We start from the raw sequence: 14,734 nt of genomic DNA, 5'->3' as shown, positions 1-14,734 counted from the left end.
TCACAAACTAAAAGAATCCAGGCTCTTAGTTGGAGTTAGGTTGGTCTTCAAGCATCAGCTATGCCCATTTGCTTCGCATTCATTTGGGTTATATTGTGCATAGGACAAACCGTCAAGATTTGGTCATATAATCTGTTTTTTTCTTTGAGTGAAATCTTGGTATCGGCCTGACAAGAAGAGTGAAATACAAAAATCTTCAGCCCTAACATCTGTATCTTTTCTGGATTGCCATTTCCTCTTTTTTCATGGAGTGGGGTTAAGCTGTTGCTGCCATTTCACAGACAGCATGAGTTCACAGAACTGGGAAAAGGGACATGGGGAGGGTTATCAGCTGAATTATATATCAAGGAATTTGGGCTGCAATTTACAAAATGAAAACAGTTATTCTGGACAGGGAATTGTTTTCCACAGGAAAATATGATGTGGTTATCTGTCATTTCAATGCATACTGCTAGAGATCATCCTCCATATGAGGAATGAGTGTTACTAAAAAACACAAGGGGCAAGCTGGAGATGATATTGTGTACTGCAGAACAAGTAGGACTAATGCTGTAAAACTGCAGGATGGGGTGGTATGTATTAATTTTCATGTGAAAACCTGGGAAAACTAGGGCACCAGGGACCAACAAATAAAACACTATTTAATCAATTTCTATTCTTAGGATTGGAATTTTGGAACTTTTGGATTGGCAGAACTGTGGCTGGTTTGCCACACTAAAGGCACAAATCTAATTTCTTTAACAGACTATGCGTCATTGTTTTTTTATACTGCATTGCTTTTAATGCTTTCAAAAAGTTTTAGTGGTAAAATATCTTAAAATTTTTCTGGCATCTAGTAAAAAGGTAATATAAATTTGAAAATAAATTTAAAGTAAGGTAATACAAAAGTTTTGCTGTGTAAAGACCATGATATCTTAAAAGGCAAACTTTCTATGAAAATTCATTTTCTAAATGCTGCTGAATTCAACTCCATTGGGCACAGTTTTTAGCTGAGGAGTAGTGTTTTCAGTGGAGCAACCTCCAAAGGTGCCAGGTGTGTCCCCCCACAGACATAGTGGGCCAGGCAGCCCAGGCACATGCTTACCATTTGTCTTTGCATCCCGTACCTTTGTCATCCTCTCCCACAAAGGGTCCATCCGGCACAAATGCTTCTACATTAATCTATAATTACAGATTCACAAAACTATTACTTACCCTGTGTATACTACAAAATAGTACTGTGTTCATGGTCTTTTCATGCCACCCCTTATGCTACCCCCAAGATAATAACCTCTCAATTGCTAATTAGGCAGCCTCATTAACGCAATTCACAATTAACTTTACTTGTTTTGCAACAACTTTACAGCTTTGATTCTTACCTGGATATTTGATAATTCTCAGCTCCTTTTAGGCTGTACTGTTTGCAAAACAATTGTTTCCCCTTTTTTTGTATGTATGTGTTTTCATTTTTATTAAATGTAGTACTTAGCACTTTGTTGTGTTGCTTTTTAAAGAAATACTAATTTTAGACCATTTCTCCAATACATCAAAGTTACCTCAAACTAATTTTAACTTCTTGTTGTTTTCTACAGAAACATACTAGGATCTTACAGTCATAGAATAGTTTGAGCAAAATGGGCCTTTAAGGGTCATCTAGTCTGGTCCTCAAGATCTTACGGAAAACACTGAAATGTGTTGCCATCGCAGAAGTGCGTGCACACATGCATTATATGTAAGTTTACATATATGTCTTTTGAGATACAACCACCAACTCCATGGTACCCAGTGACTTTCCTCAAGCATTCCTGATTATGTCTATACATTTAATTTGTCTTAATATTCCATAGTCTTTTTTGCTATATGCTAGCCTGCCATTTTGAAAATCAAACACGAGTATTCCAGCTAATGCCTCTTCCTGGTCTGAAAAATTGAAAGCCAGACATGGTTAAGGAATAAGGGGTTTTAATAATGATCTTTATAGTGCACCATTTGACCAAGGTGGGATGTGCTGCAAAGCACATACATGATAGACCACATGTACAATTTATAGACCTTACAAATTAGCATATCTAACAAAGCTACCCCAATGGAAGGCCTGGATGAATGGCATGATACTCCCCTATTTGAGGAATACCCTCCTGGATGGGCCAAATGTCTAGTTTACAGGATATGTTCTAGAGGGGCCTCAGTTTCTCAAGCTAGTGTAGGGTTTTTTGGCTTCCTTCTATAAGGCCTTTAGAATGTTCTCCTGGCATAACAAAATACTAGGACTATGCTATTATCAGACTTCAGGAATTACAAGTATACATATAAGAATACTGAGGATTCATGAAAGTTATATAAAAGGTATATAAAAGCAAAGGCAAAAAATCATCCTGGCATCACAACAGCTTATTTGTTTTATTTCCATTTAAATGACAGCTATAAATTTTCCTTCTTATTTCTGTTGTCCCTTAGATATTCTCAGCTTTCTTGGCTTTTTCCCTGTCTTCATGTGGTAGATTCTTTTTATGCTTCCTCTTAATTGTATGCTGTTTGTCTGCTTTTGTTTTGATTTTGGTTATGAAAGAAATGCAGCTTTCTTCTTGCACTGATTTTTTTCCTTCCATGTTACTACTTCTTGTATCCACTGTTATTTATCACCTCTCTTCACTCTGAGTAGAAAAGTCACTTTTCTTAGACATTTTAGAGAAAGAGCTGTTGGAAGATTTAAAACATACCTAAGTCACCCCACAGCATGAATTTACCATTTTGGGAAACTGTATTAAGTCCAGGCTTGCTGCCTTTTGTAAAAACCTCTGATCTCTGGCAGCTCTGTAAGTTCTTGATGATTGCATGTATACAAAACACAATTATTCTAAACTCACAGAAAAAGGATTTTTGTTGCAAAATTAATAGTTACTTTCAGTCATGCTTTACCATTATTTTTCCAGATTTTGATTAACACAGTGCTTTCAGTCTGTGTTCTCTTAACTTGCTAATCAACACAAAAAGCTTGAAGGTGTTTTCTCTCCATTGCAGAGCTGTACCAAGGAAGGCAGCATTTGCCAAGAAGGCAGTATCTGTGATGCACATTAGATAGAGATAAATGTGACCAGAGGTCAGCTGCTGATGCCTGCAATGCTGAGCTATGCTAAATAGAGCAGCTCTTCAGCATGACAGAAGAAGTACCCTGAAAGTTGGTTTCTTTGCTCAAATGGATTTAGTAGTATTTCTGCTTTTTAACAAATAAATTAGGTATGTAAACATCAACCTGAAATACTGAAGAATAAGTTTTGAAGTGGGCAGGATATGCTGCTTGAATAAAATGTATTTCCTCAATTTGCATTCAGTCTCTACAATTCTGTTTTTCCTTCTATCTTCTGTACCTTTTGATTCAACTACATAGAAGAGTAAAGGGTTTATTTTTGGCAAAGTCTTTATTGGGAGACATATATACACATCTGAGAAAATGACAATGTACAATATATATCTATATATATTGTATTTATATATACATGTATATGTATGTATAATTATAGATATAGATATATATATATAGTGTACGATATATATCTTATATCTGAGAAAATGACAACATAGAAGTGCCTCGTAGACTTAAAAAATAAAATTAGCTTTTAAAATGTGTTTTAAAGTTACTTGACTATATTTCGTGGTTGTTGTGTCTCTTTAACCTGTCTGCTACTGGATGTAAAAATTAAATGTAAGGTGGGAAGGAAGAGGTGGAATCTGAATGCTGAAAAAAGCCACTGGTCTTGCATGTGAAATGATCACTATGCAAATGACCTTTCTTTTCAGAAATTTTAAAATCATGAGATCACTTTAATATACTTCCTAGCAGGTCTCTCAATTAAAAGGTTTTTACACTGAGTTTCCTGAACAAGCAATATTGCAATGAATCTGAACTAGCAATGTGTGGGAAATGCAAGCACGGAGACCTCCCAAGGCCTCAAACATACAAGCACAGAGATAGAGCTGGATACAGTGTATGACCTAGGACCCTGGAGAAGGCTTGAAGCTTTAAAATAGAATAGTGAAACAAGCACAAAATAAGAATAAAGATTTGTAGTTTAAGCAGAAATGTTTTAAGCAAGTAGAAATATACCTCATGTAAGCAAATAAATTTGTTAAGCAAAATAATAGCTTTCAAGTCTAACAATAGAACTTGTTATAGAGTTCGTAAAAAGTAGAAGTACAGCAATAAGTTTCGGTAGAGTTACATGATAGGATAGAAAAATATGCATTGCAGCAAATTGTGTAAAATGTAGCAATTAGCAATTGATTTATGAAGATGCTAGCGAGTTTTGTGGAAGTAGCTGATTGGATAACAAATTTACAAATGACATTGTAGCTAGAATTAAAACAGCTTCTGATGCAATGGTTTTGGATGTAACAACCTTACAGTCTCACTCTTCCATGAGACTGATTTTGCAATAAACCTTCTTTTAATCACCTCATCAGTTGACCACATCTTCCTGTATCCTGAAAAACTGGTGCCCACCATGTGAGGAACAAGACTAATTAGTTTATTTGGTTTGGGTAAATGTTAAACCATTTCATGGTTAGAAACATGGAGAGAGAGTTTTGCAGGGTGAAGTGTTCAAGCCTTTCCACCTCAGAGTGAGTTCTTAAATGTTTGTGGTTGCCCTGGTCTTGTTTTGCTAAGACATTTCTACTTGGGCATGTGTCCAACTGGTCTTCTGTTGGTTAAGTAGAAGCACATTGATACTGGATTTAGATGTAATAGTGTTTAGCCTATTGCAAATCACAATTGAATTCTCCTTTGTTTTCCCCCATGAACAGTCACCCTTTACATGAGGGCTGGATATTGCCCCAAGGATGAGGAGCAATCTAGGAGGCACCAGGTTCCCCTTCAATGCTCTGGACAAAGATGGGTATGAGATCCATCACTACATGAGAGTTACTTTAGTTGTTTCATGTAGCATATGTGGTTCCTTTTCACAGAACTGGTTTTGTACTCTTGAGGAATGTCATGTAGTTTACTTTTGCTAGCATTTTCTTTTTGTATGCAACCTTCTGCAAGATTCCTGTTCTGGTCTTCCTTTATCCCATGCTTTTTCTTACTCTTTAAGAGAATTGTCATATTTTGATAGCAGTGTTTTTTTGGTTTTTGTTTTTTTTTTTTTTTTTTTTTTTTTGTTTGGGTTTTTTTTTTTTGCTGGTTTTATTTTGTTGTTGTTGTTGTTGTTGTTTTTTGGTTTTTTGTTTTTTTGTTTTTGTTTTTGTTTTTGTTTTTTTTTTTTTGTTTTTGTTTTTTTTTACTTGTGTTTCAGTGATAAATATACATGTTTTACAGACTACATGTGTGGAAAGTTTTTAAGGGAATCTGGGCACAGATGTTGGGGTTTTAGGAATTCTCCTTTTGGATTTTTCCTCTTAAGGAATTTTCTGCCATACAGGTCGTCGCTGGGAGACATTAACGACTGGATACTAATAGATACAAAAGAAGTTGTACTACTCAGAAGCTGGCTACTCGCTCTTTACCTGAGGTTTCCAGTGTAGGGCTAGCTTACACACTCTCTCGTGCTCTCTCTCTCTCTCTCTCTCTGTGTATCTTGGAGGAGGAGAAGGAGGAGGAGGAAGAGGAGGAGGAGGGTCGGAGCTGCTACCTGTGGGAGAGAATTCGTTGCCGCTTGAACCCAGCCCTGTACTGGGGAGAACTTCTGCTCGTGAGAGCAGCCAGTGAACTGGGACCTTATGAACATCTGTCTCACTAAAAAAGGGACTTTTCATCGTCTGCTGGGATGCCCGGGATCCTGAGCCCGCTTTTCCCTGCCCTGCTTGCTGCTCCGCCCCCGCCACTTCTTTGCCACTGCTCAGAGCTTTGCTGCCCTGTAGCCCCGCACCCCTTGCCTGCTGAGACGCCCCGCGGTTCCAGCTATAGCTGTGGAGCTTCTCATAAATCTCGTCCATCACCCCGGGAGTTGTGCTCATTCCTGCTGGCTGTGATCATAACTACAACAAAGGGGAAAGTGCCTGTGGCCAAGAAGGCTGTTACTGGGTTTCTGGTTCTGGTTTTTGTCACTGCCATTGTTGTTGTTTTTTTGCCTTGTTTTACATACTAGTAAATAACTGTTACTCCTTTTACCATGTCTTTGCTTGAGAGCCCCTTAATCTCAAAATTAAGTAATTCAGAGGGAAGGGGTTTACATTTTCCATTCCAAGGGAGGCTCCTGCCTTCCTTAGCTGACACCTGTCTTTCAAACCAAGACAGATGCTCTCTTAGTCTCTGCTGAATCAAAAGGGATGGTTTTTGATTAATTTCAAAAAGACAAGAAACTTAATTTGAAGTTTTTTGCAGTTTAGTGACTGGTTTATTATGTTGTTTGATTCAAAATATATTCCAGAAATTATTGTTAAATATGTGGTTTTAAACTCCCTTGTAAAAACCAAGAGTAAGCACATTTAAAAATTGGTTAGAGCTGCATGAACCTGTTCCCTAGGAATTTGAACTCTGGTGCATATGCCCTTCACAGCTAACAGCTACCTCACTTGTTGCTGTTTTACCCATTTAGTTTGCAGCTGGGTCACCTTGTTAATTTGTGCTGACCTAGATTTTGTGATTTATTAAGTTGGTGGGAGGGGAGGGAAGAAAGATTAAAAAAAAGGGGAGGGCGGCAGGGAATAGGGTTGGAAACAAGAAAAAAGAAAGAAGTTTTTTGCATCCAGTTCTGTCAATGCATTCATTTTTCTCCCTTGCAACTTTCTCTGGTTTTTTTGCATGTTTTAAGCATGGGATTGCTCATATACCAGACTGTGCTGCTGCATGGTAATCGGCTTCAGCAGACATCTCTTCAGGCCTCTTCTTGGGGCAGAGACAGGAGGACTTTTGGAACAACAGTGTGAACAGAAATGTGTTTTCTTGGCATGATAAGTTTATACTTCATCAGTGAGCAGCATTAGAGGAAGTGGTGTTTTCTTAAAATCAAAATCCAAAGGACCACGCTCTTCAAGGAACTAACATATTTTTGAATTAAATTAATAACTGTGGTGAAACCCATATTTTCTAATTATTTTGATTTTTATTAGAGTTTTGGATGTTTTTGTAATTGATTTCTTAATTGAAGTTGAATAAATTTTCCTGTCCTTTTGAGTTATTATGAAATTTTTCCTCCCATACACCAATATTCTTTTGTTTTAGTAGCTAAACTGAGATAACCCTTATTCGGACAACTACCTAGTTAAGAATGTCTGATCTAGACAATTCAGTGCTGCTCTCTGCTGTGTGGTGTAATAGAAGAAAAGTGGTAAGCTTAACATATTTTCTAATATATTTTCAGTTCCCAGCACAACGTGCTACAAGTGTACATCTCCTGACCATAAAACGCTTTCAATACTAAAGGAAAATCTCTGAAGATTGTCCAACCCTTCATGTTTTGAGGTTTTTTTGTTCATGAAGTGGATATTAACTGAAGAAAAAGAATTCATGATAGCTTAAACAATGTTGCGTAGGATAACTGATCTTTTTTTAATCTAGAAAAGTAATTATTTTTCTTTTTTCTTGCATCCTATAATCCACTTTTTGACTTGGTGAATAGCAAAATTTACAAGAGAAAAATACCAAATCATTTCATTTCACACTTGCAATTGAAAGAGTTGAATTACCATAATTTTGACAATATTCCTTCCATAAATCTGCAATGGTTGAAAGAGATTTTATGGAGTATGAGTGTTTGGAGCACAAGTGGTACAGAGCAATTCAGAATTATTAAGGAGCTACAGGTTTTGTAAAGTGCTTCAGTTTGTTAGTGACTCCAGCAGTGTTGTAATGAGTTTTGTAGGGCTCTTAGCAAGGTTGTATGAACATCTTATAAATGGTCTTGTAATTTTTTCTTTTTCCCCCATCTGCATGTTGGTGCTATTGTTATAAGTCTCCCTCAGTTTATATAAATATTTCCAGTGAGCAGCAGCATCCCATAGTCTCAGCCAGGCCAGGCAAAAGGGAGGGGGATCAGTGCAGCGCTACCACCGTACCCCAATCATGGTGGTGACAATATTCATGTGAAAGGGGCATCACCCCCTTGCTGTGGAAAAAGAGGGTATATTTTACCCTCACATATCTGACAACTAAACAGTTTGCAAAAATGAGTTTTAAAAAAATTACTTTCTAGTTAAAAAAAAACCAAAAACAACCCAAACACAAAAACCCGAAGTTGTCGCTTTCTTACTAACTATCCAGGACATGAAATTATTTTCCTATTCAGAGTTTCCTCTTAGGAATTGTAGAGAAACTGTCTCAGTATGCGATGGTGTGGTTTGGATATTTTGAATGTAAATCAGGACTTTTCCTCAATTTTTTCATCTCATTTTGAAAGGCGATATGAGAAATAGTTTGATTTGCTCAGCAGTTTCAGTTGTCCATCCTAGTCAGGCAGGAATGGCTCAAAGCTGTGGATTTACAATATAGAGGTTCTGCCTTGAAATAACTAACATTCACAAAATCCTATCAATGTGCATTTTCTAGTCAGTATTACACAGAATAAAGTAAGATTTCCTAACAAATTTACACGAAGTTTGTTGCAAAAACTTGATTATTTTTTCAGCATTATACATTTGGAATGATCCGTGTCTTTTTTTTCATGTGTTGCTTTTAACTTCTGAAATCCAACATCTTCTCAGCTGTGCTTCAAATTGTGTTTTGTATTCTGAATGACTGCATATCCTAGATCATAAACAGAACCACAGTAAGGTTGCAAGGGACCACTGGCAGGGTTATCTGGTCCTACCTCCCTAACCTAATGTTTGCCTGTTTGGAGATGTGTGTTTGTTTTCTCAAGGGTTGGTTGCCTGGAGGCAAGTGACAGCACTTGGTTTCCTTCAAAGTTGATGGGAACTTTCACACAAGGGAAAAAGAAAAGTAAGTATCAATAGTATTCACATAAAATTTGTATTAGTATTCACTCAGGTCTATCCATAATAATGCATCTTTAAACTTCCCTATTTAGAGCATTTATATTAAGGACGCATTTGTGAATTAACACAGATATGCCATACCCTGTATAGTTATCATTTTGAAATACTGTTGGTAAGGTCTGGCAGACTGGCTTTTAGTTGTTGCCATGGATACATATGACATTTTAGGACTAAGAGGAGTGTTAAAGAGAAAAGTGGCAGTAAGTCAAACACAATTACACAGAGTCTTACACACACACACACACACACACACACATACACATAAAATTTAAGAAATTCTAGTAGTGAAGTTGCAAATTCCAAGAGGTTTGAAGTGTTGCAGCTAGGTGGTGAGGAAGGCTTGCTAAGAGCCCCACTCTAAGTGCTCTCAGACTTGTAAGTGAAGCGTTGAGTGATTTGACAGTTGGAAAGCAATAAAGGCTCATTGTCCTTTACTGTGGTGTGCGAAGTTTACCCACCATTCAGTCAACACATGCCTATTCCGTGCCCTGGCTGTCCCCATAGCACTGGAAATTTGAATTCCCACCATGGAAGCACAACATGGTGTAACATGATTGCAAATCCTGGTAAGACAAGGAAAAAGTGATGTCAGAACAGGTGAGAATTCATGTGATAAGGCATCAAGGGCAACAAAAAAAGTCTGTACTGGAATTAGTGGCAAAGAAAGTGCAACAATAGGAGACATGCTGCAGGTTTTTTTTTCCCTCATGCTCTCTGTTGAGGATGGTGGGCAGATACATTAATTGCAAAATCCTGTTTCGGCTGTACCAGGTTCTCTCTTAGAGCTTATTCCAACAAATCAGAGTAATTAATCTTCTTTAGGGCCACTTTGGAGCTTCCAACAACATGATTTCAAAGGTTGTACAAATTACAGTCTCAAGGGGCCTTCTTTCAACCTCAAGGGGCCTTCTTTTGACCTCAAGGGGCCTTCTTCCATCACTTTTTCTCTCTTCTGTCAAAATTATTTTCTACTGTTTGTCCTCTTTAGGGTGACAGGTCACTCCACATCACCAGGGGTATTCCTCACCCTTTCATAGCTTTAAGTTTTCATCATACCCTCCTTTCTGAGAATTCAGCAGCATCATTGCCATTCAGGGTACCTCTGCCTGTTCCAGGAATGTTTCCCCCAAACCTTTGCTACTTTCCTTCCTTTGCTACTATTGCTAGCATCTTTAGGCAGTACAGCAGGTCACTCCTCTGCACGTTATTATATCTTAATTACACCTTCTTTTGAACACTGATCCCTTCCTATGTATGTATGTGTAGGATTGTGTATATAACAAAGAAAACCAGAAAGATTAGCTCTTGATGTAGTGCTCTCTCTTCCCATCTACCACCCATCTCTTTCCCCTGGATTGCAGAGAACTGCTGCCATCTCATATATCTGTAGTTTGTTTCCAGACTTTGCTTCCCAGAAAAAAAATCCCTTCTGAAAGCTGCTGAGCTGTGGCTCAGCTGCAGGATTTGATTGATAGATGGTTCATGCTCCCACTGAGCTATTCATCAGTGCTTATGAACATCATGGTGGTAATGCTCAGAGGATGTGTATGTCTCCCTGCATGAGGGGCAAGCCCATCATCTTCTGAGATAATTTAACTCCCTTCATCTAGTTTTGAGAGATTCAGAGTGCACAGCTGGGATAGGGCTGTAGCAGACATGTCTTCATCTTCCCTTTAAGTTCTCTTTGCAGCTTAAGCCTGTCTTGGCTGCTTTGCCTGGGTCCTCTAAGCTGTTTTGTTAACGAAGAATGACAAAAATAAGTACAGGAAGATGGAAATCGGGTGAGAAGTGGGGCTTTGTTGCTATAGTAGAATGATTTGGTTTGGAAAGGACCTTAAAGCTCATCTCATTCCACACCCATGACAGGGGCAAGAACACCTTCCACTGGACCAGGTTGCTCCAAGCTCCATCCAACCTAGGCGTGGACTTTAAGGGCTGGGGCACCCACAGCTTCTCTGGCACTGTGCCAGTTCCTCACCACTCACAGCAAAGAATGAAGTTGTTATGTAAGAATGCTAACAAAACTGTTCTATAAACTTTGTGCTGAACCTAGAACATGACATTGCATTTATATTAATAGCCAGCTTCTTGCGCATTGCTTTGAAATTTACAGCTCAAAAAAAGCCCTTTCTAAATCACTCTAAGCATAGATGACCATCTTTTCAGGACAAAGATCTCAGAAGTGTAAGAACGAGAAACTTTCTCACAGCAAAACTTTCAAAGACAAAAAATAATTTTTAATGGTTTTCAAATAATTTTTCACATATTTTAATTTTCAATGATGTGTGAATATACTGATAGACCTCTGGTGAGAAAGTATATCTACATGGCCAACCTCAGTAGTCCAAAAGAGAGGATTTATCACTGAAAAGTAAAATAATTGGCTGACTCTGAATTTTTGTTTTATTTTTAATTATTTCTTTGTGACCCCAAGAAGGAACCAAAAATACCAGTGGTCAGACTCAAATTTTAACTTAGTTAAAGTGGCTGGGATCCTTTTTAGCCATTGCACTGTATATGCTTTATACTACCAAATAGTCCACATTCAACAAGTTCACATTCTGAGAAAAGTAAGAGCCTTTGGCTACAGAAGTAAATATATACCAAAAGGTGAAGGCAATCCATTTGTGCTGTCAGTTTCTCTTGGAACTGACTGGAAAATGCAATGGCAACATCTCCTTGCTTCTCTGCAAGTGACTTAAATATATACATTGACAAAGGGAACAGAATTACTCACTCTTTGTATTAAAAATAATTAAGTATGCTTGAAATATATTTAATTAAGCATAATTAAGTAAGCATCATTATTAAAGTGAAAATGCTTTTGTATCTGACTGATCAAAGTTGAGAGAGTCCAATTACTAAGAGCCTTATACTTCTGTACCTTTAATCAGCTCCTTAACCAAATAATTTTAAAGACTGATTTATCAAAGCAAAAAGATTTTTTTTTAATTTAGAAATGCACCATTTCAGTACTTTGTAGATTTATAGGTTTACAAAATAAACAATTTCTTATACACTCTAAGTGTGTTCTGCAAAATGTGAGCTAAATAAAAATAATAAGAAAAAAAGATTTTAAAAAAGAAGAAGATGATTTGAGCCTTCAGTTTCCTGTGGCTGTAGGTGTACTTTGTTGCTGGCTGCAGGGCTAATCCCAGCAACAGGTTGTGATGTTACTTAGCTGACTTGAACATTTGACATTGCTAATATATGGCTTTGGTTCTAATTTTTTTTAGTCTGTGTCATGTTCATGTGGCACATCACATGGGACTACCAAGGGGCTGAGGGTTCTGTGGCATGCAGAAGTAGCTGAGAGCAGTCATCATCTCTGGTCTGTGGATAAAGGATTTCAATGCTCTTCATTGTCAGTCCTGTATCTTTTCTGGGAATTTTTTCTGCATTTGCCAGCTGACAGTTCACCTGTAATAAATGGTTCTGCATATGTAAAAACAGCCTCTTGGGAAAAAGATAGGATAAACACTCAATATTTTAACAAGACAATCCTACAATGTTTCTTTTTAATCCCATTTAAGAGAAGGAGAAAACGCAAGAGAAGGAAAAAACATGTTGGCTCTTCAGGAAGGTATGGATTTGCAAAACACAAAGACTTGTTTTACATTGTTGCTGTTGTTGATGATGATGATAATAAATAACAGCAGCTCATGTGTGGAAAGTAAGAAGCCCACTAGAACTAAGTGAACTTGCTACAAAGGTTCCCACAAGCTTCCAGTATGAAACACTTCAATCCCAGTGACAAAATCAGGAGTGGAGGTGAGGTGTCAGCAATTACTCCAGAAGTAATCACTCCAAAGTAAAAGACTTTGGAGTCTTGAGTGATAAAGTATGAATGGGACTCTTGAAACAAAAATTAGCAAAATTTTTCAGGAAACATCCATGACATGGTTTCAGGCCTTGCCTATAACTTACTAAGAATCCACATAAAATTAAGGTGAAGGGATAACATCAGTCGCTATGAAATGCTCTGTGGCAGGCCATAGCAGATTCCACATATTCCAGCTGAAATTCACATGAAGGGGAAACTCGATTTGTAGAAATATCTAATGGCTTTAGGTTCCTCTTTGCAGAAGCTCCAGAAATACATTGTGCTATCCAGACCCATTGGACTAGACAGTCCTGCACATCCCTTCCAACCTGGAGACTGGGTCTATGCTAAGTGGTGGGACAGTGATCCTCTACAAGCCAAGAGGAGAGGACCATTCCAAGTCCTGCTGGCACCATCACCCCAGTCAAAGTTGCTGGCAAGGGACCCTGGATCCACTACTCCAGAGTTAAGAAAGATTCTGCTCCTGAAACAACAGTAAAAGCAGAGACTAAGAAAGATGAAGACCTGTTTTAAGTGATTCCTCTTCTGTGCCGAAAGAACTGTCCACAATAATAATTATTCTTTGCATGATACCTGACTGTGCAAGGGATTACTGTTATTAGATGTTTATTACTGTTTACTATTGTTTATTAATAATATTATTAGATATTTATCTATTATTAGACATTTACTGTTAGATATTTACTGTCATTAGATATTTATCCAGTATTAGATGTTTATTTAATATTAGATATTTATGTGTTGCTAGATGTTTATTATTAGATGTTTATATTGATAGTTGTTTACTATTGTTAGTTACTTATCTGTTATTAAACATCTATTATAAGTAAATATTTAGAACAGAGACTCAACAAGGTAAAGGCTTGCCAACTCTCTAAAGGGGAGAAATGATGCCTCAGGTTTTAGCTTTCATATTTTTCATATTCTGTGCTGCTTTAGTGTGTAGTTCTGAGCTTCGTATTAGGGGATAGAAAGCTCTCTTCACAGAGTAGCTAGACAAAACAATTACTTCTCTAACTGGGGACAAAGGACAACCAATACAAATTTCAGGCCCAAGAGCATAAACAATGTGGACTGAAGAGAGAAAAACAAGAAGGATGGGATTTCATAATCTAAGGCTGTAACTGGACAATTAACTCCAATATGCTAATGGACCAGAACTTATAAAAATTTGGGACCCCGTGACCAGTTGTCCATTTTGGGACCATTTTGGGTTCATCTTGGGTGTAGCCTTGTCTGGGCTTTGCTACTGCCCAAGGTGTATCCATTGAGGTCTTCTTATAAATACCTACTTTATTCTTTGACTCCGTCTAGTCTCTGTTCTAGGTCAGCCTTCAGAAGGCATCAGTATGATGCTTGTGCATTGCTTGCTGAAGGGGGTGAGTGGGTGACCAGTGAAGCTGGACTGCAGGGTGAGCCCTGAGTGATTTGTTCAGGGGTCTCCTGCCCTTACACTCCACCTCCAGCCTGTGCAGGGTGATGACATGCTGTGGGAGGGGTTCCTGCTCTCCCTTGGGAGGCAGCAACAGTTTAGAAATCAGCTGCTGCTCTCCACCCCAGAAGAGCTGTCCATCAATGTTTAGCATACTCCCCAGTTCCAGAAAGTTCAGTTATTCTGTTACCCCCATTGGCTCCTGTTAGAATACCACTCCTCCTCTGTACCCTGATTAGTTCTCTGTATGTCACCCCACTCTGTCTCCCCCTTTACCCGTTGCCCGTTGGCTGTTCTGTACCCTAACCACTCCTATTCCTTTGCCCTTAATACCCAGCCCCGCCTTTCCTCGGGGCTTCCGGAGCTGGCTCCCTTCTGGAGAGTTCGTGCCCCCCGTTTTTCCCTCCTGTTCCTGAGATGCTCCTGAAATAAAGCCTCTAGGAATAAAGCCACTTCGGAGCCCTCTCGTCCTTACGGTGGAGCTATCCGGGTCCCGCCACATCCTCCCCGCGGACCAGTCCTCTGAGGGTTTTCCCCCGGACAGG

The 14,734-nt window shown here is 38.4% G+C and overlaps 1 protein-coding gene across 2 annotated transcripts in view; it reads left to right on the top strand.

Moving 5' to 3' along the window:
• TMEM161B (transmembrane protein 161B) overlaps nucleotides 1–7,095 on the top strand; it is a 52,211-nt gene extending 45,116 nt beyond the window's left edge. The window contains exons 13-16 of one of the 2 annotated variants that reach the window (XR_008428440.1): nucleotides 1,572–1,711; nucleotides 3,001–3,216; nucleotides 4,783–4,874; nucleotides 6,732–7,095. The gene's annotated coding sequence lies outside the window, so the exon portion shown is untranslated. Of the gene's footprint in view, nucleotides 1–1,571; nucleotides 1,712–3,000; nucleotides 3,217–4,782; nucleotides 4,875–5,399; nucleotides 6,093–6,731 lie in introns of those variants that run through there. The other variant, XR_008428439.1, reaches the window with a different exon arrangement.
• Nucleotides 7,096–14,734: the final 7,639 nt, after the last annotated feature.

This window comes from Vidua chalybeata, chromosome Z (assembly GCF_026979565.1).
Source record: "Vidua chalybeata isolate OUT-0048 chromosome Z, bVidCha1 merged haplotype, whole genome shotgun sequence".
NCBI classification, from domain to species: domain Eukaryota; kingdom Metazoa; phylum Chordata; class Aves; order Passeriformes; family Viduidae; genus Vidua; species Vidua chalybeata.
Note: the sequence above shows the minus strand (reverse complement) of the source record. Positions and strands in the feature narration are given on the sequence as shown.